Genomic DNA, 12,044 nt, shown 5'->3' on the forward strand with positions numbered 1-12,044 from the left:
GCCACCTGATGCAAAGAACTGACTCATTGGAAAAGACCCTGATGCTGGGAAAGATTGAAGGCAGGAGGAGAAGGGGATGACAGAGGATGAGATGGCTGGATGGCATCTCTGACTCAATGGACATGAGTTTGAGTATACTCCCGGAGTTGGTGATGGACAGGGAGGCCTGGCGTGCTGCGATTCATGGGGTTGCAAAGAGTCGGACACTACTGTGGGACTGAACTGAACTGAACTGAACTGAAAGAACAATTCTTTTAATATCAACCATCTAGTGGTCATAGTGGTTTCTGCAGTATACTTGTTTGAACTGTTATCAAAACAAGGGCCTGATTCATCTGTATGTTTCTCATCTTTTTTTTCTTCCTGCTTGCTTACATTTTGTTGTTAATAAACTAAGTACTTATCCTGTAAAGATAGTTGACTGCATTCCTTTGCCATGTTCTTCTGTCCCTTCAGTTCAGTCGCTCAGTCATGTCTGACTCTTTGTGACCCCACGGACTGCAGCACGGCAGGCTTCCCTGTCCATCACTGACTCCCGGAGCTTACTGAAACTCATGTCCATCGAGTCAATGATGCGATCCAACCATCTCATCCTCTGTCATCCCCTTCTCCTCCCGCCTTCAATCTTTCCCAGCAGCAGGGTCTTTTCTAATGAGTCACTTCTTCGCATCAGGTGGCCAAAGCATTGGAGTTTCAGCTTCAGCACAAGTCCTTCCACTGAATATTCAGGACTGATTTCCTTGAGGATTGACTGGTTGGATCTCCGTGCTGTCCAAGGGACTCTCAAGAGTCTTCTCCAACACCACAGTTCAAAAGCATCAATTCTTCAACGCTCAGCTTTCTTTACAGTCCAACTCTCACGTCCATACCTGACTACTGGACAAACCATAGCTTTGACGAGGTGGACCTTTGTTGGTAAAGTAATGTCTCTGCTTTTTAATAGGCTGTTTAGCTTGGTCATAGCTTTCCTTCCAAGGAGCAAACGTCTTTTATTTCATGGCTGCAGTCATCATCTGCAGTGATTTTGGAGCCCAGGAAAATAAATTCTGTCACTATTTCCATTGTTTCCCCATATATTTGCCCTAAAGTGATGGGACTGGATGCCATGATCTTAGTTTTTTGCAGGTTGAGTTTTAAACCAGCTTTTTTACTCTCCTCTTTCACGTTCATCAAGAGGCTCTTTAGTTCTTCACTTTCTGCCATAAGGGTGGTGTCATCTGCATATCTGAGGTTATTGATATTTCTCCCTGCAATCTTGATTCCAGCTTGTGCTTCATTCAGCCTGGCATTTCACATGATGTACTCTGCATATTAGTTAAATAAGCAGGGTGACAATATATAGCCTTGACGTTCTCCTTTCCTGATTTGGAACCAGCCCCTTATTTCCTGTAAGTTGGTACTTATAGCTAGATGTTTTCATCAGCATTAGGTTTAATTATTTTGGCAGAATTACTTCATAGGTGGTGGTGCACCCTTCCATCAGGAGGTACATAAAGTCTGATTGTTTCTATGTTTCTACATATCTACAGGTATGCCATGATATCTGTAAAACAGTGCTGTGAAAATTCATTTAATAGCTGGGATAGTTGGATAAGGGGATACTTCTCCTCATTAACTATTTGCTTATGTGGAGGCCTAGTACATATGGAAAAAGTAAAAAGTGAAACTGTTATTCACTTGGTCATGTCCGACTCTTTGCGACCCCATTGACTGTAGCCCTCCAAGCTCCTCTGCCCATATAATTCTCCAGGCAAGAGTACTGGAGTGGGTAGCCATTCGCTTCTTCAGGGGATCTTCCCAACCCAGAGATCAAACCTGGGTCTCCTCCACTGAAGGCAGATTCTTTATTGTCTGAACTACCAGGGAAGTCCAGTGCATATAGAGTAAGCAGAAAAATGCTATATTCTTTCGCTTTACTTATAAGTTTTCAAAATTATGTTTAGCTTTCTTAGTATACTTCCTTCAAAGATGATCAATAAGATTTTTAAAAAATTGTCATTATATACTCATTGACTTAAACATATTTCCTGTTCTACTCTATTACTATTAGCATCCTTTTGGGTGCTCATATTGTTCCAGTAGGAGACTATTCAAATTGTCTTCTGAGTCTTGTTGACATGATCCTAATAGTCTTTGGTAACTTCATTTTGTTTTGTTTTACTTTCTGGTATACCAAGATGCTCCAGAATCATTCTAACACATTTCTTGCTCACACCTGGAATAAGTCATTTTTCCAAGGAGCCTTGGATCATTTTAGTTAGAAATGGTATTTTTGAGACAGCAGTCTAGTTGCTAGTCTTTGTTACCAGGCAGGACTCGACTTCTAGTCACTTTAAGAACTATGAAGTTTTGAAATTTTATCTACTTGTAATTTGCAGAATTTGCCTTTTCATAGTTTCATGGATATTGGTAGAAAAAAGAGATTCCTGAGTCAAAGATGAAGAGTTTATTACTCAACTCAGTAGAAGCAGCCAGAGTACCAGCATTTCTGCATCAGTATCCCCACCTTCCCATTTCTTGCGCTGTGGGCCTGATGATGTTGCATAGGAGCTGGATGTGTGATGCTGAGCTTAGAAAACCTGAATATTTTCAAATGGGCGATAAGCATCCTTCCCCTGAGCTCTGGAGGAAAACTCTGTCTTCATCTTTCAAGGCTTTTCTCTATATATGCTTAGTCGCTCAGTCATGTCTGACTCTTTGCGACCCCATGGACTGTAGCCCGCTAGGCACCTCTGCTCATGGGATTCTCCAGGCAAGAATACTGGAGTGGGTTGCCATTCCCTTCTCCAGGGGATCTTCCAGATGCAGGGATAGAACCTAGGTCTCCTGAACTGCAGGCAGATTCTTTACCATCTGAGCCACCAGGGAATCCAGAGAGGGTAAAATAAAAGGGTTCAATACTAAAGTAACTGAATGCTAAAATGTTAGAAATCATACAAATGATAGTTCACTATCACAAAGGTCTAGTGGGGAGATGGAGAAAATATTTCCAATTAAGTGACTGAAGCAATTTGTGTATTTTCTTCTTAAAAGTCTTTATCTGTTCTCTGGCATTTAAGAGGAGAATCTTCATGATTGTCTTGATTTACGGTCTGGTTCTTGTAAAGTATAGCAGCAGGAATCCGAGAAGTGATGCATAACATTTCCTTGTTTGGGGCCACATTTCTTACTGGGTGAACTGAACTACATGCCTCCAAGGAGATGCCTAACACAGTTCCAGCTCGTTGCTGAACATCCTCAGCTGGATTAGTATCTTTGGAAAAGCTGTAACAGTGCACGATGGGAAGGAGTTCACTGCCACACAGCTGTCCATCTAAGAGTGCTTTGAAAGCGCTGAGAAACTCAATAGCCTTTGCTGGCAAATTCATGACAATGTGCACAGAGTGTTTGCTTTCTTTTGCCAGTGGTCCCCTCTGACTGGTCCTTGCAGGAAGTCTTTCCCATCCAAGTTAAAGACTTTTACTTTTTGGTCCACTTTATTTAATTTACAGTTGTGCAGTAGCCATTTATGGGATTCAGGATTGAGATGATTAGCAAACACAGTGCAGTTTTTCTTTGCTGCTGGAATGGCAAAGGGCCCACCCCCAGGAAAAACATCAAATAGGACATCCCCAAGTTTGAGAAGTTCTGTGATATGGCTGTGTTCTGTGGAGAGACGAGGATTCCAAATGACTTTTGAAAACTCAAATTCATAGGTGTAATTGTTTTCTCGAACCTTGGTCATCATATTCTCCTCTCCAAATAGTACTTCCATTTGGAAATTTCGGTAGGTGTTATCAATATTATTGATTTTATTTACTGCTGAGGTGATTCCTGGATTTTTATCAATCATAACTTGGCCAATTAAATGCTTGAAAGGTAGTTGATGATCTCAAAGTTTCAGGTGAGCAATGTGTCCAACTCTGCTAAGCCCTGAGGTCACATCTTGACCTTCAGGAAGCACAGCTGTCAAGATTTGTTCTGACTTAAAGTTTTCATAAGTTAGTTCCAAATTATATTTCAATATCTGTGGATTGACATCCAGCTGCTTTAAAATACTGAGTTCTTCTTTCTCAAAGGAATCAACAGTAAACATTTTATACAGATCCAACATAATTAGTCTACCTTCTTCATCTTCTGGATCTTCAGTCACACATTTTATGCCAAGCTGCACCAGAGCATGAGGAGCTTATTGAAACAATTTGGATTCTCAAGAAGACTTCTCAAAGCGGAAAGCTGTAGAATAACTGAGTCAGCATCACTCATTCTACTACCTTGGGCATCGCTGATGCAGAAACTTAGCAGAGCACCTGGTATTTTCTTGCTGGATCAAAGAAAAAGGTTCTCAACCATGCCTGAAATAGAAACAAATCACAGAGACTCTGAATTATTTTCCCATCCTCTGATGTTCGAGGAATGACAGAACTTGATAGAACAGCTTTTAAAAAGACAGTCACCATCCCAGTGCTCAAAGTGAGGAAAGAAGTAGTCAATAAACTGATAGGATCCCTTAAAAGGGCAGCACTGCAGCGCTCAGGCATAAAAATACCAGCACTATCACTGAAAACATAAATAATATTCTTACTATAGCAGGTAAACTTCTTTTGCCTCTGTTCTTAAGGCTATACCTACAAGAATATACAGTCAACTGATAAAACACATGGCCTCAGACATAGAAAACTTATGGTTATCAAAGGGGAAAGGAGGGAGGGATAAATTAAGAGTTTGGGGTTAACAGATGCATACTACTACATATAAAAGAGATAAACAACAAGGTCCTATTGTATAGCACAGGAAGTTACATTTAATATCTTGTAATAACCTGTAACAGGAAATAATCTTAAAAAGAATATGCACACACAAACGTAAGTATATATGTATTCAATTCAGTTCAGTCGCTCAGTCATGTCCGACTCTTTGCGACCCCATGGACCACAGCACTCCAGGCTCCCTGTCCATCACCAACTCCCGGAGTTTACTCAAACTCATGTCTATTGAGTCGGTGATGCCATCCAACCATCTCATCCTCAGTTATCCCCTTCTCCTCCTGCCTTCAATCTTTCCCAGCATCAGGGTCTTTTCTAAAGAGTCAGTTCTTCACATCAAGGTGGCCAAAGTACTGGAGCTTCAGGTTTAGCATCAGTCCTTCCAATGAATATTCAGGGTTGATTTCCTTTAGGATGAACTGATTGGATCTCCTTTCAGTCCACGGGACTCTCTAACACCACAGAGTCTTCTCCAACACCACAGTTCAAAAGCATCAATTTTTCAGTATTCAGCTTTCTTTATGGTCCAACTCTCACATCCATACATGACTACTGGAAAAACCGTATCTTTGACTATATGGACTTTGGTTGGCAAAGTAGTGTCTCTGCTTTTTAATATGCTGTCTAGATTTCTCATAGCTTTTCTTCCAAGGAGCAATCGTCTTTCAATTACATGGCTGAAGTCACCATCTGTGGTGATTTTGGAGCCCAAGAAAATAAATTCTGCCACTGTTTCCATTGTTTCCCCATCTATTTGCCATGAAGTGATGGGACCGGATGCCATGATCTTAATTTTCTGAATGTTGAGTTTTAAGCCAACTTTTTCACTCTCCTCTGTCACTTTCATCAAGAGGCTCTTTAGTCCTTCTTCCCTTTCTGCCAAAAGGGTGATGTCATCTGCATATCTAAGGTTATTGATGTTTCTCCTGGCAATCTTGATTCCAGCTTGTGCTTCATCCAGCCCAGAGTTTCTCATGATGTACTCTGCATGTAAGTTAAATAAGCAGGGTGACAATATACAGCCTTGACGTATTCCTTTCCCTATTTGGAACCAGTCTTTTGTTCCATGTCCAGTTCTAACTGTTCCTTGGCCTGCATACTGGTTTCGCAAGAGGCAAGTAAGGTGGTCTGATATTCCCATCTGTGAGAATTTTCCACAGTTTGTTGTGATCTTCACAATCAAAGGGTTTAGAGTACTCAATGAAGCAGAAGAAGTGAAGTGAAGTCGCTCAGTCATGTCTGACTCTTTGTGACGCCATGGACTGTAGTCCACCAGGCTCCTCTATCCATGAAATTTTCAAGGCAAGGGTACTGGAGTGGGTTGCCATTTCCTTCTCCAGGGGATCTTCCTGACCCAAGGATCGAACCCAGGTCTCCCGCATTGCAGGCAGACGCTTTGCCATCTGAGCCACCATGGAAGCCCTGGTGAATGAAGCAGAAGTGATGTTTTTCTGGAACTCTCTTGCTTTTTCGATGATCCAGTGGATGTTGGCAATCTGATTTCTGGTTCTTCCACATTTTCTAAAACCAGCTTGAACATCTGGAAGTTTGCAGCTCACATATTGTTGAAGCCTGGCTTGGAGACTTTTAAGCATCGCTTTACTAGTGTGTGAGATGAATGCAATTGTGTGGTAGTTTGAGCATTCTTTGGCATTGCCTTTTTTAGGATTGGAATGAAAACTGACCTTTTCCAGTCCTGTGGCCACTGCTGAGTTTTCCAAATTTGTTGCCATATTGAGTGCAGCACTTTGACAGCATCATCTTTTAGGATTTGAAATAGCTCAACTGGAATTCCATCACCTCCACTAGCTTTGTTCGTAGTGATGCTTCCTAAGGCCCACTTGACTTCACATTCCAGGATGTCTGGCTCTAGGTGAGTGATCACACTATTGGTGTTATCTGGGTCATTAATATCTCTTTTTTATAGTTCTCCTGTATATTCTCACCACCTTTTCTTAATATCTTCTGCTTTTTTTAGGTCCATACTGCTTCTGTCCTTTATTGTGCCCACCTTTGCAAGAAATGTTCCCTTGGTATCTCTAATTTATATGGCTTTCGAGGTGTCTCAGTGGTAAAATAATTGCCTGCCAATGGAGGATACTCAGGAGAAGTGGGTTCAATCCCTGGGTCAGGAAATGGCAATTCACTCTGTTATTCTTGCCTGGAATATCCCACAGAGGGGTCTGGCAGACTACAGTCCATTGGGGCACAAAGAGTCAGACATGATGAAGCAACTGAGCATTCACAGATGTATATATATTCAAATATATATATATATATACACATATTTGAATCACTTCGCTGTACATATGACACTAACATGACATTGTAAATCAACTACAATTAAAAAAGAAATAGACTATACAGTCAAATTACTATGCTTTAAATTCATTTGGATTAGAACCCCTTTGTATGGTGATTACATAAGCTGAATATGTAGCATATTTTTATGTTACTTTCAGTTTTTAGGAATTGCTCTTTTGACATTTAATTTGAACTCTTAAATATAAAATATTTACAAGGTTTCAAAATCAAATATATAAAAGAAGATAAATTCAAAGATATCTAGCTTCTATTCATGTTTCATCTGTAACAAACAGAACTAAAATTCAAAGTTCTGTGGATTTATCTTTACATATATTGGCCAATCTAGCCTGGGGACAGACAAAAGTGGAAATCCTAGATTAAAGGGTAGATGCATGTACAAAGTGTTTCACAAGCTCACTGTGTTTTAAGGTTTAACAATGTCAGAAATATAAATGTTAGAAACTTACAAAAACATATCAGTTTATGGCTCAATTATTTTCTGATTTTAATTTTTCAGTCAATATTTGGCTTATTCAGAGAGCATAGAAAACCTAAAAAGTAAATAAAATTATTTAAAATTCACAATATTAAACGAATATATAAGGAATATAAATAAACATTCGAATTATTTTTTCAAAAGCTTGTAGCATTTATAGTTGTGAAGTTAAAGCTTAAAAATGCTCTAAGACTTTTGGGACACACATATAATGCTCCTAAATAATGTATTAGTTTGCTAGGCTTGCCAAAGCAAATTACCACAAGTTGGTTGGTTTAAGCAATAGAAGTTTATTTTCTCACAGTCTGAAGGCTGGAAGTCCAGGATCAAAGTTTCTACAAGTTTGGCGTCTCCTGAGGTCTCTCTGCTCAACTTCCAGATGGCTGCCTTCCAGTTGTGTCCTCAAAGGGTCTCTCCTCTGGGTGTGTCTCTCCACATGTGTGTGTCCTTATTTCCTCTGCTTTTAAGGGCACCACTCGGATTAGATTAGGATGCACTCTAATGGCCTCACTTAGCTTAATCACCCATTTAAAGGTTCCGTTTCTGAAACAGTCAAGTTCTGCGGTACTGGAGACTAGGGCTTCAACATATGAATTCTGAGAGGACACAATTCAAGCTGTAACAGCATCAAATTATACTCCATGGGGCCGTGGCATGCAGCATCCCCACCAGCAATGCTCGGAGAACACCTGTCTTCACAGCCTCACCAACAGAGTACATTGCCCAACTTTTAAATCGCTGACAAACACTGAGACATGCCAATCTTACTGCGGCTGTCTCTGTAAAGTTTTTGTTGAAGTATGACATGTATGAAGTAAAGTACACAAATCTAAAGACCCCATTAATTTCTCCAAAGTGAACATGCATGTGTATTCACTGACCAAACCAAGACGGGAGATTGACCTTGTCCCAGAAGCCTGCCTCAAGCCCCCTCAGTCACTTATTTCCTCCAAGGTGGCACTCATCTGACTTCTATCACCCCATTCTGTGTGCCTCTTTTTTGAACTTAATATAAATAATACTTACTCTGCTGTGCCTAGCTCATTTTATTCATTTCCAGGAGATTCATCCATAAGCTTAAATAGCAAAAAAAAAAAAAAAAAAAAAACACTCTTTAATTGTATAGTATCCCATTAGCTGGACATACTAACATTTATGTACCCATTCTATATGCTGATGACATTTGGGTTGTTTCTAGTTTAGTGCTACAAGTTAAGTATATTCAGTTTTATTTTTAAAGACTTTTTTAACGTGGACCATTTTTAAAGTCTTTATTGAATTTGTTACAATATTGCTTCCATTTTATGTTTTGGTTTTTGACCATGAGCCACGTGGAATCTTAATTCCTTGACCAGGGATCCAACTTGTAACCCGTGTATTGGAAGGCCCAATCTTAACCACTAAACCACCAGGGAAGTTCCTATTCAGCTTTAATAGATAATAATTAATTTTCAAATGTAGTTATGCCAATTTACCTTCCCAATAGCGGTGCTTACAACTTCTGGTTGGTACACATCCACCAAACTTTAGTGCTGTTAATTTTAAAAAGTATAGCTATTCAGGTGTGTGTGAGGTGGTTTCTTACTATAGTTTTAATTTACTTTCTCCTGATGACTAATGATGTTGAACATATTTTTATATATTTATAGGCAATTCATGTGTTCTACTTTGCAAAATACATATTTAATCACTTGACCATTTTTGTTTTTCCTCATCAACTTTTCTTTTTCTTTATATATTCTGTATACAAGTTTGTTCTTTATATTTTCTATATATAAGTGCTTTTCTGAATATGTGCTATAAATATTTGCCTCATTCTATGGTATAAATTACTTTAAAGATGAATTTTATTTTAGAACAGTTTTAGATTGACAGAGAATTCCTGTATATCCCATACCCAGTTCCCTCTATTATTAAGTCCTACATTAATGTGGTTCATTTGTTAAAATTAATGAACTGGTATTGATACATTAATATTAACTAAAGTTCATATTTTATTCAGATTTACTTAGGTTTTAACTAATGTCCTTTCTCTGTTCCAGGATTCCATCTAGGTTATCACATTATTTAGTTGTCATGTCTCCTTAGGTTCCTCTTGGTTGTGACAGTTTATTAGATTTTTCATTGTTTTTGATGATCTTGAGAGTTCTGAAGAATACTAGTCAGATATATTGTAGAATGACCCTCTGTTGGAATGTGTCTGATGTTTTTCTTTTTTTGCATTTTCTTATCGAGGGTATGTATATATATAGATACATAGTCAATTGACAAAACAGAAAAAGACCCACAGACATGGAAAACAATCTTATGGTTACCAAAGGGGGAAGTGGGGAGGGGTAAATTAGGAGTTTGGGATTAACAGATTAAACTGGCATCACGTGCTTTTCAGAGGATGACTACAGAGTGGCACTTTCATCCCATCACATCAAGAATGCACGTTATCGGCCTGATTTATTGCTGGTTGACCACTTGGTCAGCTGACTGAGGTGAGGCTCATCAGGCTTCTCCTCTGTGAAGTGTTTTCTCCTTTTTGGAGGAAGTCACCACGTGCAGACCCCCCTTCAAGTGTGGGGAGTTAAGTAAGCATGCTCTGATCCTTGAGGGCTGAGGTACTACATAAATTATTTGGAAATCTGCATGGGAGATTTGTCCCTTCTCAATTTATTAACTTCTTTCATTTATATCAATATAAACTCAAAGATATTTATTTTGTATTATAATCCACTGTCATTTTATTTTGTTGCTCAAACTGTTTTGGTTTTGGCCATAGGGAGTTCTATCAATTGATTCCTGTGTCCCTTTGATGTACCCCCAATATTATGGGCTATTTTCATTTTGGAATACTTCCTTAGTTCATGTCACTACAAATATGCTCTCGTCTCATCTTACGTATTGGAGAAGGCAATGGCACCCCACTCCAGTACTCTTGCCTGGAAAATCCCATGGACGGAGGAGCCTGGTAGGCTGCAGTCCATGTGGTCGCTAAGAGTCAGACACGACTGAGCGACTTCACTTTCACTTTTCGCTTTCATGCATTGGAGAAGGAAATGGCCGCCCACTCCAGTGTTCTTGCCTGGAGAATCCCAGGGACGGGGGAGCCTGGTGTGCTGCCATCTATGGGGTCGCACAGAGTCAGACACGACTGAAGCGAGTTAGCAGCAGCAGCAGCAGCTTACGTATTTTGTGTTCAAGTTCTAGAATAAGTTATTCTTCAATAATCCCTGATTCCTTTTTAGAGAGTAGTAAAAAACATCACAGTAATCCAAATCTATGCCTGAACCACTGAAGTCAAAGAAGCTGAAGTTAACTGGTTCTATGAAGACCTACAACAACTTCTAGAACTAACACCAAAAAGGCTGTCCTTTCCATCATAGGGGATTGGAATGCAAAATTCGGAAATCAAGAGATATCTGGAACAAAAGGCAAGTTTGGCCTTGGAGAACAAAATAAACCAGTGAGAAGGATAACAGATTTTGTCAAGACAACACACTACTAATAGCAAATATCCTTTTCTAACAACCTAAGAAATGACTCTATTCATGGCCATAACCAGATGATCATCACGAAAATCAGTTGGATTATGTTCTTTGCAGCTGAAAATGGAGAAGCTCTATACAGTCAGCAAAAACAAAACCTGGAGCTGCTGGGGCGCAGATAATGAGCTTCTTATTGAAAAATTCAGACTTAAACTGAAGAAAGTAGGAAAAACTGCTAGGTCATTCAAGTATGACATAATACAAATCCCTAATGATTACACAGTGGAGGTGACAAATAGATTCACGGGATTTTATCTGGTGGACAGAGTGGATGAAGAACTATGCATAAAAGTTTGTAACATTGTACAGGAGGCAGTGAACAAAACTATCCCCTCTCAAAAAAAAAAAAAATGCAAGAAGGCAAAGTGGTTGTCTGGGAGGCTTTACAAATAGCTGAGGAAACAGAAGGAAAAGGCAAGAGAGAAAGTAAAAGATATATCCAACTGAATGCAGAGTTCCAGAGAAGAGCAACAACAGATAAGAAGGCCTTCTTAAATGAACAATGCAACAAAATAAAGGAAAATGATACAATGAGAAAGACTAGAGATCTCTTCAAGAAAATTGGAATATCAAGGGAGTATTTCACGCAAGGATGGGCACAATAAAGGACAGAAATGGTAAGGATATAACAGAAGCAGAAGAGATTAAAAAGAGTTGGCAAGAATACACATAATAACTATATAAAAACGGTCTTAATGACCCAGATAACCATGATAGTGTGGTCACTCACCTAGAGCCAGACATCCTAGAGTGTGAAGTTAAGTGGGCCTCAGGAAGCTTTATTACAAGCAAAGTTAGCATCAGTGATGGAATTTCAGCTGAGCTATTTCAAATCCTAAAGATGATGCTGTCAAAGTGCTGCACTCAACATGTCAGCTAATTTGGAAAACTCAGCAGTGGCCACAGGAATGGAAAAGTCAGTTTTCATTCCAATCCCAAAGAAATGCAATGCCAAAAAAT

General features: G+C 39.4%; 1 pseudogene; it reads right to left on the reverse strand.

Moving 5' to 3' along the window:
• Positions 1–3,026: 3,026 nt before the first annotated feature.
• LOC145521877 (tRNA (guanine(37)-N(1))-methyltransferase pseudogene) overlaps positions 3,027–12,044 on the reverse strand; it is a 32,410-nt pseudogene continuing 23,392 nt past the window's right edge.

This window comes from Giraffa tippelskirchi, chromosome 9, assembly GCF_054371585.1.
Source record: "Giraffa tippelskirchi isolate mGirTip1 chromosome 9, T2T-mGirTip1v1.2.pri, whole genome shotgun sequence".
Classification (NCBI taxonomy): domain Eukaryota; kingdom Metazoa; phylum Chordata; class Mammalia; order Artiodactyla; family Giraffidae; genus Giraffa; species Giraffa tippelskirchi.